This window comes from Coloeus monedula (assembly GCF_965178545.1).
Source record: "Coloeus monedula genome assembly, chromosome: 2".
Classification (NCBI taxonomy): Eukaryota; Metazoa; Chordata; class Aves; order Passeriformes; family Corvidae; genus Coloeus; species Coloeus monedula.
In genome coordinates, this window is record NC_138782.1 from 46,945,647 (window position 1) to 46,959,034 (window position 13,388).

The following is a 13,388-nucleotide window of genomic DNA, read 5'->3' on the forward strand; positions in this document are numbered from 1 at the left end:
AAAGTCACCATTACAAGATAGTGATCTGTGATCTTTCCATTAGGAATTTATATAACAGCTATACTGCCTTCATGAGGAGAAAAGGGAGGATAGATGAAGGGACAGCCTAAGGAATATGTATTTTTTCCACCTCTACCTGACCCTTAAAAAAAACTCGAAAAAAACCCTAAAGAGTACAGTAAGTACAGCAGATATAATGCTTTTAAACCTGCAGAACAACAGCTCTCAATCACTTTCCTTAACAATGTGGGGGTTTTAGGGGGTTTTGTTTATTTTGTTTAAGTACCCTTCCCATTGAGTAACCATATCTCAATCACTCAACTCGAGTGAGCTTGACAAAATGAAGACATTATTTTTATAATTCTGTCCAAGTCATAACAAGTTAGAAAAATATTTACTTCCTGAATACTGAGAAATAAGTGTTTACTCCATAAATTGATTAATCTTGCTATTTGCTTTTTTCTCATATATTCACCTTAAATTTTTGTAAAGCACATCACCTTCAGCAGTGTTCTTTTTAGCTTCCATTTCTCAATCACTGTATAGCATTCAGAATTAGAAACACAGTTTATGTTAAGGTCAACATTTTATTTGGGTTAGTCTCATTACAAAGGAATATATTTTACATTCTCTGAAACTTCTCCATCATGCAAACAAAATATTAAGTGGAAAGATCAGGAGATTAATTTCAAAAGCTTAGTCCAGCTCTGAAAATTAAAAAGTCTGTTCATTGGCATTTAAACTCACTAATGAATTATTTAGTTCTGAAGGTTTTATAAGACACATTTACTTACAAAAAGCAGGAAATCTACACTGTTTCATTTGAGAGCCGGCCAGCTAAAGAACTTGGTTTGACATTAGGTTCCATGAAGATCTGCTTTCCCCTATATATTCCATTAGCAACTGTGCTGACCTTGATAAAATCAAAAGATTAGTTGGACTCCATGAAAGAACACAATTTAGAGGAAGGCAGCTCACATATCATAGCTATGAAAATTCTAGGCAGATTGTATTTTAAATTACTGTCACTGCTTGCTACATAAGCCCTATTCAACCTATTTAGGAACTCAGCAAGAACTACTGCTTCAGCTGCACTCCCACAAGCATCAAGGAGAAGCTGCTTCAAGAGCTGCGCCTCAACATAGTAGAAAGATTCACAGATCAGGTCATCAACAGTATTTAAAAAAATTGCTTTTGGTACAACCTGGGAATAAGGAAGCACCTGACACAGGACCATACCAAAAAGAGAACAAGTTAAGACAATTGTAGTTATTTTCTACAGTGACTGGATTATAAAAGAAACAAGTAGTTCAGTTCAGAGCAAAGGAGATTTCAGGCCTGGGCTGCTGATCTGTAGCTATCATCAGTCATAATGCAACAATTTTGGAGATTCATCAGTTTAATAGACTTAATGTTTTAATTCATTTTGCTGAAAGTATGGCTTTAAAAGAGCATCTAACTGAGCTTTTCCATGTTCTTCCACTTCCGGAAAAAAAGTCTTCACAAGGCAAGTCCTAACTTTCCCTGCCAACTGACAAGCACTATCTCTCAGGGTTATTTCAACTTAAAGGAATTTTACCCTAAAGGAAATTCTTTCCATTCCCTTTCCTGTTTGTTTTGATTATCTCAGCATGTATTTGCAACCTCTTTCATACTGAAGCTGAATGTTATACAAACGCCTGAAATTTTAAACACTTCATAAAATGGATTCTAAAAACCAAAACAGGGATCTGAAGGTCTGGTTCATGCTTTGGTAAACACAGAAATACTTAAAATTATAACCACTGTGAAGCTGGATGAGCAAGAACAGGAATCATCTCAAGCTTCTGAGGTTCTGCTGGCTCTTGTTTATAGCTAATGAAACTAAGAGGTTAAGGCTGAACATTAAAAAAGTACAAACAGAAGATGTTCTCAGAACTGAAGCATTTTAATTTGTATTTTCAAATGCTCAGACAAATCACAGCTTTTTTTTTTCCAGACACACGGGTACCTCTAGCGTAGGTTATCACTAGTTTCACAGTACTAAAATTAGCAGCTAATGCAAAAGAACCAAATAGAAATCTAAGTCTGACTTGCTGAGAGCCAATTTCAAATTCACGTCTTGCTCTTTAACACTAAAACAATCTTTTGGAAGGGATTCAATGGAATTGCTCAATAGAAATTCACACATCCAAATTCCAGTATTGCTAATCATGTTTTAAAATTCACTGACAAGCTGAGCAAAGCATATCTGAAGCCAAACCTGAGAGGACATGCTACCATCTTTAAGCACTTATTTTATCGTTAAGTTCTATAGTTATAAAATACTTCACTGCTAATAATTTATTTAGGAATTCTTGACTACTGGTTTAAACAAAGAACATATAATATGAGCCAATAATGCAAGACCATAATGGGTCTTGTAAAAAGATCTTCACAATATTGTAATAGAGAAATATTCTGTACAAATTGTGTACTATAACAAAGTGGAATCACAGTATGCTGGAACATCAACCAAAATTCTCAATTATTAGAGCAACTGGTACCATAAAAAAGTTGTGATATTTCATAGATTAACTCACATTGGAAACCACAACAGCACTGTATGCAGACTAACTTGCTTAGGGCTTTGTCCAGTCTAGTCTTTAAAAAAAATGAAAAGGATGTAGTTTTGACAACCTATGCTACCTATCCCAATTCCTCAGTGTCCTTAGGGTGATTTTTATTTGCAGGCGCCGAATCAGAACCTCACCTGTTTTAGACTGTGGCCACTGTCTCTGTTCCTCCTGTCATGTACCCCTGTAAAGGGCCTGGCTACATCTTCTTGATGACCTCTTAGGTATCACCTTGTGAAGCAGCTATTAAGCATCCCCTGTGCTTTCTGATGTCCAAGCTGTGCAAAGCCATTTCTCTCAGCCTCTCCTCATGTCCTCCAAGCCCCTCATTTTGCTGGCTTTCCACTGAATTAGATTCAATTCAGTCAATGTTTCTCATGCGTTTGGGGAACCAAAACTAGATGGGGCATATCCAGTGTGGTGGTGGTCTAAGGAATACTGAGTATTGGCAATCCACTGGCTCTGCTTCTGCCTATCCAGCCTAGTATGCCGCTGGCATTTGTCACTGCCAGAGAAGCCCGACATGTTGACTCGTGTGTAGAACGTGCAGGTCCTTCCCAGCAGAGCTGCTTCCTGGGAAGTCACTCCCCACCCAGTCCTGTGGCAAGGGGTAAGAACATGCATTTATCCTTGTGGAATGTCACAGGGTTTGTCAGGGTCTGCTCCACCAGCCTCTCTAAGCCGCAGAGCGCTGTCCTCGAATGTGTCAGCTACTCCCACAATGTGATGTCACATGCAGATGTGATGGGATAGACTTCATCTCCTCCTCCAGGTCACTGATCAAGGTACTAAACAAAACAGGTCCCAGTACAGTACTTTGCTTGTTACTGGTCTCCAGGTGGAATACAAACCATTAAGTGCTATGACAATCATGGTAAAAGCCTGGATAAACTCAAGATAAATGACAGTCCAACTGCCATAAGCAATATTATATCTAATCTGATGGCATTTACAGTTTCAGTAGTACACAGAAAGGTCCCACAACTATGAATAAGTATATAAAAGATGCTCAGAAACTTCACACAAGGCTATTTTAATTACCACTCAAGGCAGCAAAACTAAACTCAAAACTAAACAACTCCAGTAGATTCCTTCCTAATAAGGAAGAAAACATACAATTAAAGAAAAACATGTTTATGTATGAAACAGAATGGGTTTAAGTTTCAGAATCTGTAAATATAGTCCATGAAAATAAAAACTAATTTCATCACCCAACCAAGGAAACCTAAAGTCACTATCCACTTTATACATGAATCATGAAATGGGAAAGACTTCACACTAAAACAAAGCAATACAAGTAATTTCTTAAAGGAAGTTGAAACTTTTTATCAATTTGATTGATCAGTATTATACCTACAGCTGCCACAGATACACTGACTTCTACTTAGGGGATTTCTAGTCAAACAAATGTTCACACCCACAGAAGACAACACTTGCTGAGAATGGTTTATACCTCGGAGTTGTTTTGTTCATTCTTATAACTTCTTGTTAAGTCACAAGGAGAAATATCTAACAGATTTTACATATTTCTTATTATTACTTTTCCCTGCAGCGATTCCTCTAGCTGCCATAAAGAATACAAACAATTGTACTGAGAGATGCAATTGAGACAGCTGACATAAAAAAAAAAAATCTCTAACTTGCAACTTTAAACACCTCTGACCTACAGGCGTACTAAACACTGTAAAATGATGGGATAGGAATATTGATACTGTTGGGTACAGCCTACATAAGAAAGAGAAAAACATTACCATTAAGCATCTATTTTCCCCAGGAGAAAGAATTATTACTATGCATATATGTAAATATTCTATTTTAACACTCAGCCACACAAAGCAAGGGTTGATACTCAATTAGCAATCTGTGTATACAAAGACACAGTTTGTATACCCATCATCAGGCACAAAGCCACACTCTGTACGTTGATAGTTTTAATGTAATCTTATATATGTAACAATACTTTAAGAAATATCGCAGTAAAATACAAAGTAAAAACAGAACACTTTTCAAATGTACTGTCTGTTTACTGCAGAGCAGTATGACGGAAAGAATGGCCACCAATTTTTATTCCCTAAGGAAACAAGGCTTATGCAGTCATACAGCGCAACACCTCCCTTCACCTCATGATTTTTTGAGCCTATTTGACTCAGCAGAATCTGATAGATAAAGTTTCAAGGGTAATAATGCTCATAGAAACTTCATTTCAAAGGTTAAACAACCACAGAGAAAAAGCACAAAGCATCCCAAATGTGATGGAAACAGACATAAGCAAAATTATCAAATCTGACAATCTCACAGACTAATGAAGTACTGCTTGCCCTTCACTCAGAAATCTGCACCAGAAGCAATGATTTCCAGGGGTCCAGGTAAAGCAGCCTGGCATAAAGTCAGTAAACCCCTCTGCTCTAGCAGTAGAAACTTCATCCTATATAGAAAATATTGGAGCTCAATTTATATTTGAGGTTTTTTGGTGTGGCACTCTGAGCAACCACCTGTACAGCCCTTGACCAATTTAGATAATCTCATCTATCCTGATTCCTTCTTGTAACAAACTGGTCAAATTATACATTTAAAGAGAAGTGGAAGTGAACAAACCTGTTCACACACTGCTACAGATCACACCAATCACTGTATTTACTCCATCTCCTTTCACCAACCTTAAAAATAATCTTTTGAAATGGTTCCTTATGCAACCAAGATTGTGTGATTCAAAGACGTACAAAGATACTAAGAAAATCTGGGGGAGAAGGGATGGAAACAGCAGAGGATTTGAGAGGAGGGAAGACATCCACCTCTGAAGTACCTGCCTGTTCTCAAAAAAATGGTAGCCAGACAAGGGAGAAAATGTTTTGAACACTGACAGGTTTATCCTAATAGTTTCTAATTCTGCCAGGCAGCTTCCAGGACTGAATGCAGATGCCTATGTATCTCTGCCAAAGTACTCTGTGAATGGACTGTTGTTTCAGTAGTCTGAAAAGGGAATTTGAAATACAAGGTTACTGTTTTGATAAAAGGATTTTAAGTACCTGGACATTTCTTAATTGACTACTATAGCTCAACCCCGATCAAAGAAGTTGGATCAATCTAAGGAATCTCTCTATAACAATAATATAAAGGAAGCTATGGAAGTGCCAAAATAAGTCCTGTGTGTTAGCATATTTTATGAAATAATAATAAAAAAGCCCTATTTAAAAGCTTTCTTCATGTAATCTTCCCTGTTGAACATCCCAGCAATCTAAAAGTTATTGCAGTTGAAAATATTTGCACCTCTTGCATATAATGACCACACTCAGAGAATGACCTTGTAGTCATTTAATTTGCTGTATTTAACAACATGCATTCTTTTTCCAATTTACTACATAACAAGAACAGAACAGTAGCTCTTCAAAATGCCAACACCTCAACAGTTACTGTGTGGCTTATCATTGAACACCAACTTCATCTGACGTTTTTGTCAAAGACATCACAAACTCAACCTAACAGAAATCCCCAGTTAGTTTCACTTGTTAGCTCCAGTGTCAGACTGTAGCACACTGACATAACATAGCTTTAAATTAATTCCTACCTTGTCTCAACTCTTATCACTGGTTCCACACTGCCAAACTTCCAACAGTTTTCTCTGAGCCTCAGATGGAAGAAAACAGTAGTTTAATGACACTACTGCAGAGAAAATAGGCCATGGGTTTGTAAATACAATGGGTAGTTTTACATTAGTCCAATGAAGAAAAATTATTCTCACACTGAGTTTGCATTCATCATCAATTAGAATTTTTACATGACAAACCCAGAGCATCCTGCTAACCCAAATCACAGCTGGCAATCCTGCAGCCCAGTGAGGCAAGGCAGCCACTGCCTTTGAAACAGCTCCCTCCATTGCTACAGGGAAACACCACGAGAAGCAAGAATAATAAGCTGTTGTCGTGACAACCTTACAAAGTAAAACCAAGGCTTACTTTACTACAGCAGAACACTAAGGACAACCTGATCACTGTAAACTGCTCCTAATTCTTCAAGAACAGCTGCCACTGCAATAAGCAAGACCAGCACAGCAAAATACATACACTTGCTTACACACTGTAGATGACAAGCATATTAGAACATATGCACAGACACAGCCACACTCTTCTCTTCTTTTTTCCACTTTGTGTCACACTAGTATTACAATGGGATTTCATACTAAAACGTATCAGGTATTAATTTTCAGTGCTGAGAAGTCAGAAAAACACTAGAAGCACAGTAGTGTTTTTTTCCTTGAATGCACTTCAGGTATCTAAAAGTAGGAAATAATTAGTTTTGAGAAGAAAGCCTAATGAACAAATGAAAACATCCAGAGAAGAGTGATTAAATAACTTACAACTCTCAGGTCGAAAAAAAAAAATCAAAACAAACTTGGAAAAACCCCAACTGACTGAAATTTCCTTTCACAAATACCTTCTTTGCAAAATATAGGAAATAGGGCTGCTTTTCTGCAGTGACAATTTTTCTAACTCTGCATTAATTGCAGTATTTTTTTAATTCTCCCACATGAAAAGGAAAGAACTACAAAAATATATTTTAACAGTATGTGCATTTATAACATATACTTTAGAATGTTTTACTCTGCCCTTACTCACCTTAATTGTGATTTCATTGACACATCCTTTCACAATTTATCAGATCTGACTGAAGTGACTGTAAAAATCCAAAATTAAATATAAGGTGGCCCAGAATCTCCTTTCCATCTCATATACATGGAACAAACAAGTGTAAAAAAAAAAAAAAAAAAGGCAACTCAAAACAAAACACAAAAAAATGCCAAACCACTAGAAAAATTTTATAAGTTATTAAAACACATTTTATTGCATTTAAATTAACCTGCCACAGAATGTCTAGTGTTCTCAGAGTACCTTTCCTTATAAAAACATTTTAAGTATTATAATCTGTTGTTTCTGTAAAACATAAAACAGTTCTACAATTTCATCAGTTTTTATAAGGTTTAAAAAAGTTGGTGATCCTAAAGGGAAATGGAAGGGGAAGTTGATGAGTTTTATGAGACCTTTGTATCTTTAATCTTTTAGGTAGTCTTTAAATCATAGGTATTTCACAATATGACTTTTCACGTGTAATTTACACAAAAATGATTTGGTGGGATTTATGTTAGAGGACACACGATACACATCAACGCAGGCAGGCATTATCACAATCCACAGCCACTGTGCCAGTGAGAATTCAGGCAGCAAAGGGAGAGGGGGAGGAAAGAAGAAACAACAAATAAGACAGGAGCATTACACAAATGTCTGCAGAGCTGGGTTTGCGACTTTGCAGGATCCAGAACAAAAAATGAAGACATTATATAAGAAAAGATTCAAAGTCAATGGCAAAACTCCAAGTCCTGTGCTCAGAATTCTATTGAAGCTGCTGAGGGGGAGGGGCAGCCAGACAACTTCAGCTACTGCCACCTTCCAGCCTCCCAGCTACTACAAGCCAATTTACTACCACTCCTCTAGCTTCCTTCTAGATTCCCTCACTTCCAAAAAATAGCTATGGTATCTTTCTACATTACATGTCACAGCTGTAAAAAAAAAAAAAAAAGAAAGAAAGAAAAAAAAAGTAGTTACAGGTCGTTCTCCAAAGGAACACAGATTCCCCAGTTAACAGCACTAAAATAAATGCCTACTTCATTTCAAACATCTACTATTCTTAAAATGTCTTACAAGCATCAAATCCAATAAAGCTGTTTGCTTGCATATCCAAAAAGATGGGACAGCAGCAGCTGCTTACATTTATTACATGTGCAGAACATTACCTCCATAAGGATTCAAGACATTTTTAAAAACAAACCCTTTAATTATGTATGCACTGCTCATTATTTAAGAAATTCCAGAAAACCAGAAGAATCCACTTATAAATCTTGAGTAGCTAACTGCTGATGTAATTACAGTTTCATGATCCAAATAAGAGCCTACATATCTTCCTTTAAGAACTATGGTGCAAACGAATCACAATGACATTTCTGCCTACTGCTGTCCTGTCTAACTAAAAGCTAGAAGAGTATCACCAATTATAATAATCCTTTTCAATCTTCTGCTCATTCAATTATGCCTCAAAGTGGCTTTAAATCTGGGGTCAGTGCTTTACTACAAAGGAAGCCAGGTTCTCTCTCATTTGCTTCTGTCAGAATAAATCAGATGTTTAACATTAAGTTTGCCCTTTCACAACAAACTAAAAAAAACCAAAAAAGACAGCTATTCATGTGAAATCCTGACAGTTCTTAAAAATCTTACAAGTCATATGGCATCATCACTGAATGTCATCAAGAATTAATGTTATTCTTAATGCAGTTTATGTGAACAACTAGTGTTTAACAAACAAGCACACAAACAACCGTGAAACATACTTTTCAATCTACTAAATACAAATTCCTCATAAATTCTTCTTATGGGATTCTTGGATTTGGTAGACAGTCTTCACACTCTTTTCTCAAAATTCAGGTAGAAAAATCAGGGTTGAAAAAGACTGTCAGGGGCACCCCTACCTTAAATTTCATGAACTGTCCAGTTTATAAAAGGATGAAGATTCTCTTGAAAATAAAGAGATAAACTGAAGTTGGTCTTGACTTTGCAAGAGGTAACATTTTAAAGAATCAGATATAAATTATGTTGCCTAATGCAAAAAAAAAAAAAATTCTACTCTGAGGACAGTATTGCAACATACATAGAATAAACAGGCATCTCCACTTCACTGATCCACAACCCAGCTTACCCAAACATTTTAAAATTGCAAAGCATTTTAAATTGCAAAGCAAAAATTGCATAGAAAGAGAAAAGAGCACTTGTCAAACCCTGATTTCATTTCAAGCTGTCAAAACAGCTACTGTTGGTAATCTTGGATGACTAACGTGAGAAACTAGATAACCCAGTGCCCCACCCTCTTTCTACAATCTGTAACTTGTATTTTCATAATAGCATAGCATTTCTCCCTCTGTATTACCAAACTGGATCTCTCAGCAGTAAAAGGCAGGAACCTACCAGAAATATTCTAACATCCAACTGTCTAAATATAATCCTAATTCCAGCCAAGGCAAGGAGAAAATACTTCCTTTCTCCTGCAGTTTGAACTAGTGATCTGCAGATAAAGAGCTTAAGTGCAATGCCTACCTATGCCCAGTATGAAGCTGGAAGTGAAAAAATGAACTGCCTTGGTTCAGTCATAAAAGTCAAAAACAGCAAAAAAAGGGATGGTTTTGCCTGTTTGACCACTGCTTTGCTTAGTTCCTCATTTGACTCTCTTCATTTGCAAGAGTATTTCACAATGCACTTGAGTAATGGCATGTCAGTAAATGCCTACAAAAAGAAGACCATATTATCATCTTTCAGGAAAATGAAATATAAACCTTTAAAAATACTCTGATATGCACAGTAAGCAAATACCAGCTACAAAGAATGGAGGTTTTGTTTAGTTCTATGCTTCACATTATATCCTTGGCATATATGAATGAAATGATCTTTAATTGATCCAATAGGATTGGTGAAACAGTCTGGCATCCTTACAAGTATTCCTTCTTGTTACATCTAAGTGCTGCATGACCTGCTAAGTTAACCCACTGGGCATGCAAAACCAAGACAATACATTCAGAGACCTCTCTAAATCTAGCTTAATATGAATGCTACATAAATTATAAATCAACTGTTGTAGACCCTAAGTAATGTTTAAATATCTATAGTGCATTAGAGCTCTTGATGATTTTAACATGTTCACATTAATAATAAAAGATATTTTAAAGATCAAATTTAAGATTGAAGTATTTCAGAGCTACCACCAAAGAAGTGAATGGAGGGCAAATAATGCATTCCCACTGAAAAAAGGCACAGTTTTGAAAAAATACAATAAACAGAGTAATAAGGCATCAAGCTTAGGCATTCCTATATCCAGCAGTGTGAAGCACTATGTTTCTGAATCCAGCTCCAAAACGTTTCAGTCTAAGGTAGCTAGGCACAGAATCTGAGGGAAAAAAATAGCTGAACAAAAAATATTAATGCACTGTGGTCCTTATTAAAATAAGTCCATCAAACTAAGTAAAAACTGAGACTGAATTATTGGCTTTTCCCCATTTTCAAACATCCTGCCTTATCCAGCTGCCTTCCTTTAAAGCAACGTAAATATTTTGCAGAGTTACCTTCCAACTAAACAAACTTTTAGATATTAGTAACACACATGTAAAATAAAGTCTAAAGGAGCAACATGAGCTGACCAAAACAACGAATTATGGCATCTAGTAAGCAAGCTTCAAATATGCTCCTGTCTAATTGGTGCAGAACTGACCAGAAGATAGTTTACTATTCACGTGAAGAAAAAAAAAAAAAATAGATAAATACAGAAATAGCAGGCTGCAGAGACAGATTACACGCTTTCCTTCCCTGCAGGATAGCTGATATAAGAAAGCCATCTAGTGTTAACTTTCAGAAGTGAAAACTGCGCACAAAAGAGCTCGGGAAAATTTACATGTGCAATTCTGTTTAACTTTGCATGTCTTTTGCATCATAAAAAAATAAAACCCGTTTCCTCCAGAAAAGCCAGGCTGAAAGCAAGTATTCAAACTACCGATGTATTAAAATAATGCAGCACCAAGTACTAAGGTAGTTTACTGACCTACTTCGTGAACCTTAACAGCCATATCTGAAATTTGTCAGCTTCGGAGTTGCCTTTGTCAAGCCTGCGTAGCGCTACTTCCCCGTTCGCAGGGGCTCTCACCAGCGCAGCCGAGCGCTGCCGCCCAGCACAGAAGGGCTGCGGAGCCACCAGCATAAAACCTAAAGCAAAGTTGAGCCCAGCTGGCTACAATTTAACGAATCGAACGCCAAGTTTGGAGAACGGATCCCTGAACAGCTATCGGAGTATTACAAGGTAACAAAGAGTGCAAAAGGATGCAGCTTGCGCCTTGCATCCAGTAACGAAAAAAAAAAAAAAAAAAAAACCAAAACCAAAAACCACACAAACCAAAACCAAAACCAAACAAACAACAAAAAAAAGGCACTTAAATAATTTAAAGAAACTTCACGGGATGAAGAGCCTTTCCCTCTGCTACCCCAAGCGCTTGGCGGTCCCCGCCGCACCGTCCCCTCTCTGAACAGCGGCTCTACCCCAGAGATGTCCGATTGGGGCAAACTTACTCGGTAATTGCCATTATTCTTGGAGTGAGATTCGGACAGGGGAGCGGCGTGCCCGGGCTGCAGCAGCCGGCGGCAGAACCACCCCGCAGGTGACTGGCGACCCGCCGGACACCCCCGCCGCCATTCGCTACGGGGCGGATCGCATCGCTATTTACAAAGGCGACGTGCGGGAGCGAGCCGCCCCGGCCACAGCCACCCCGCCCCGGTGGGCACCGTGCGGCGGCCGGGGCGAGGAGGGGGTGCTGCTGGGGAAGGGGGACCCGTGGCTCCCCGCTGCTTCCCCACACGCCCCAGACCTCCGTCCTCCCGCGGAGCCCGGAGAAGCCGAGCCTCCCTCCCAGCGGCACCTGAGGAAGGAGGAGATGGGTCTGTCCTCACGGCACCCCCTTCCCTGAAGCGCTCCCGAGTCCTTCCCGGGAGGGAAGGCACTCGCAAGGACGCGGCGGCGGGCGCCGTTCCTTACCTGGTGCTGCCGCGGCCGCCGCTGCTGCCCGCGCTCCGGCTGCTCCGGCCGCGGGACCCCCATGCCCCCCCGGCGCACCCGGGCTCCGCTCCGCTCCCCTTCCGCGGGACACGCCACCCGCGGCGCGCCGGAGCCCTGCACAGAACCGGGGGGCGTCCGCTGGGGTGCTGCGGGCTGGCGCGGGCACCGCTGCTCCTCCTCTCCTTCCCCCGCCACCCCTTCCTGGCGCTCCCCCGCGCTCTGCCCGGCGCTGGGTCTGGAGTGCGGCTCCGCCGCCGGACGGGAGGGCGGAGCGGCGGCGGGAGGGCGGGGGCAGCAGCGGCACTCACACCCCCGCTCGCCTTCCCCGCACGCCCGCAGCCCCGCCCCGCCCGCCGGCCCCGCCTCCAGCGGCTCCGCCGGCGCGGCCCCGGGGGACCGCCGACTCTGCATTGGCCCCTCGCGCTGTCGCGCATCCCAAACCCCGCGCCCCGCCCGGCAGCCTCACACTGCCTCCCCCGCCGCCCCTCGCCCGCCGCGGCGGGGACGCAGGAGGGGATCCCCGGGGTGCCCCGGGGACAGGCGGCCAGCTCGGGATCGGAAGCGAGCAACAGGTGGGGTGAGGGAAGCAGCGAGGGACACAGTCCCCGGGAAGAGCCCTCCCCGGCAGGGAGCCGGTGAGTGCCCTGTCCTCCAGCCGGCCCGGGTCCCCCAGCTGCTGCTGTGCCCAGCCGAGCGCGGCGGAGCAGCGCCGAGGCAGAGCAGCCCGGCCCCTTCCCCTGCCCCTGCCCCGCAGGGGCTCTCGTCTGCGCTTTCAAGACCCTGGACAACGCCGCCCGGCCCGGCCGCTCAGCCCCCTGCCCTTGCCCCGCTGCCGCCCTCGGGCTCCTGAGACCCCCGGCTCCTTCCCGCGGGAGCTCGGGGAGTGGCGAGCAGCAGGGTGACCGGGACTCTGTCATCCTACAGGCTCTGCATTGCCTCAGCGGAAGTCCGTCTGAGACCCTCTGGGCTTGCGGCAGGGATGCTGTGTCTGCATCCCGGTAGTGTCTGCGCTTACCCACATCTTGAAACCGGGGATACCTATAGCAAAGAAACACACGGCAGTGGAGTTCTCAGAATTGCCCTGTGTGCTCTGTCTCCTGTGTACCGCTCTTAAGTTTCACATGGTCAGGAGCATGGAGCTTTCCCTCTGTCTTGTGCAGC

The 13,388-nt window shown here is 41.4% G+C and overlaps 1 protein-coding gene across 3 annotated transcripts in view; it reads right to left on the bottom strand.

Annotated features, from left to right (window-relative positions):
* The window catches only part of SIPA1L2 (signal induced proliferation associated 1 like 2), a 127,640-nt gene extending 115,221 nt beyond the window's left edge, over nt 1-12,419 (bottom strand). For all 3 annotated transcript variants that reach the window (XM_082302499.1, XM_082302500.1, XM_082302498.1), the window contains exon 1: nt 12,207-12,419. The gene's annotated coding sequence lies outside the window, so the exon portion shown is untranslated. The remainder of the gene's footprint in view (nt 1-12,206) is intronic.
* Nucleotides 12,420-13,388: the final 969 nt, after the last annotated feature.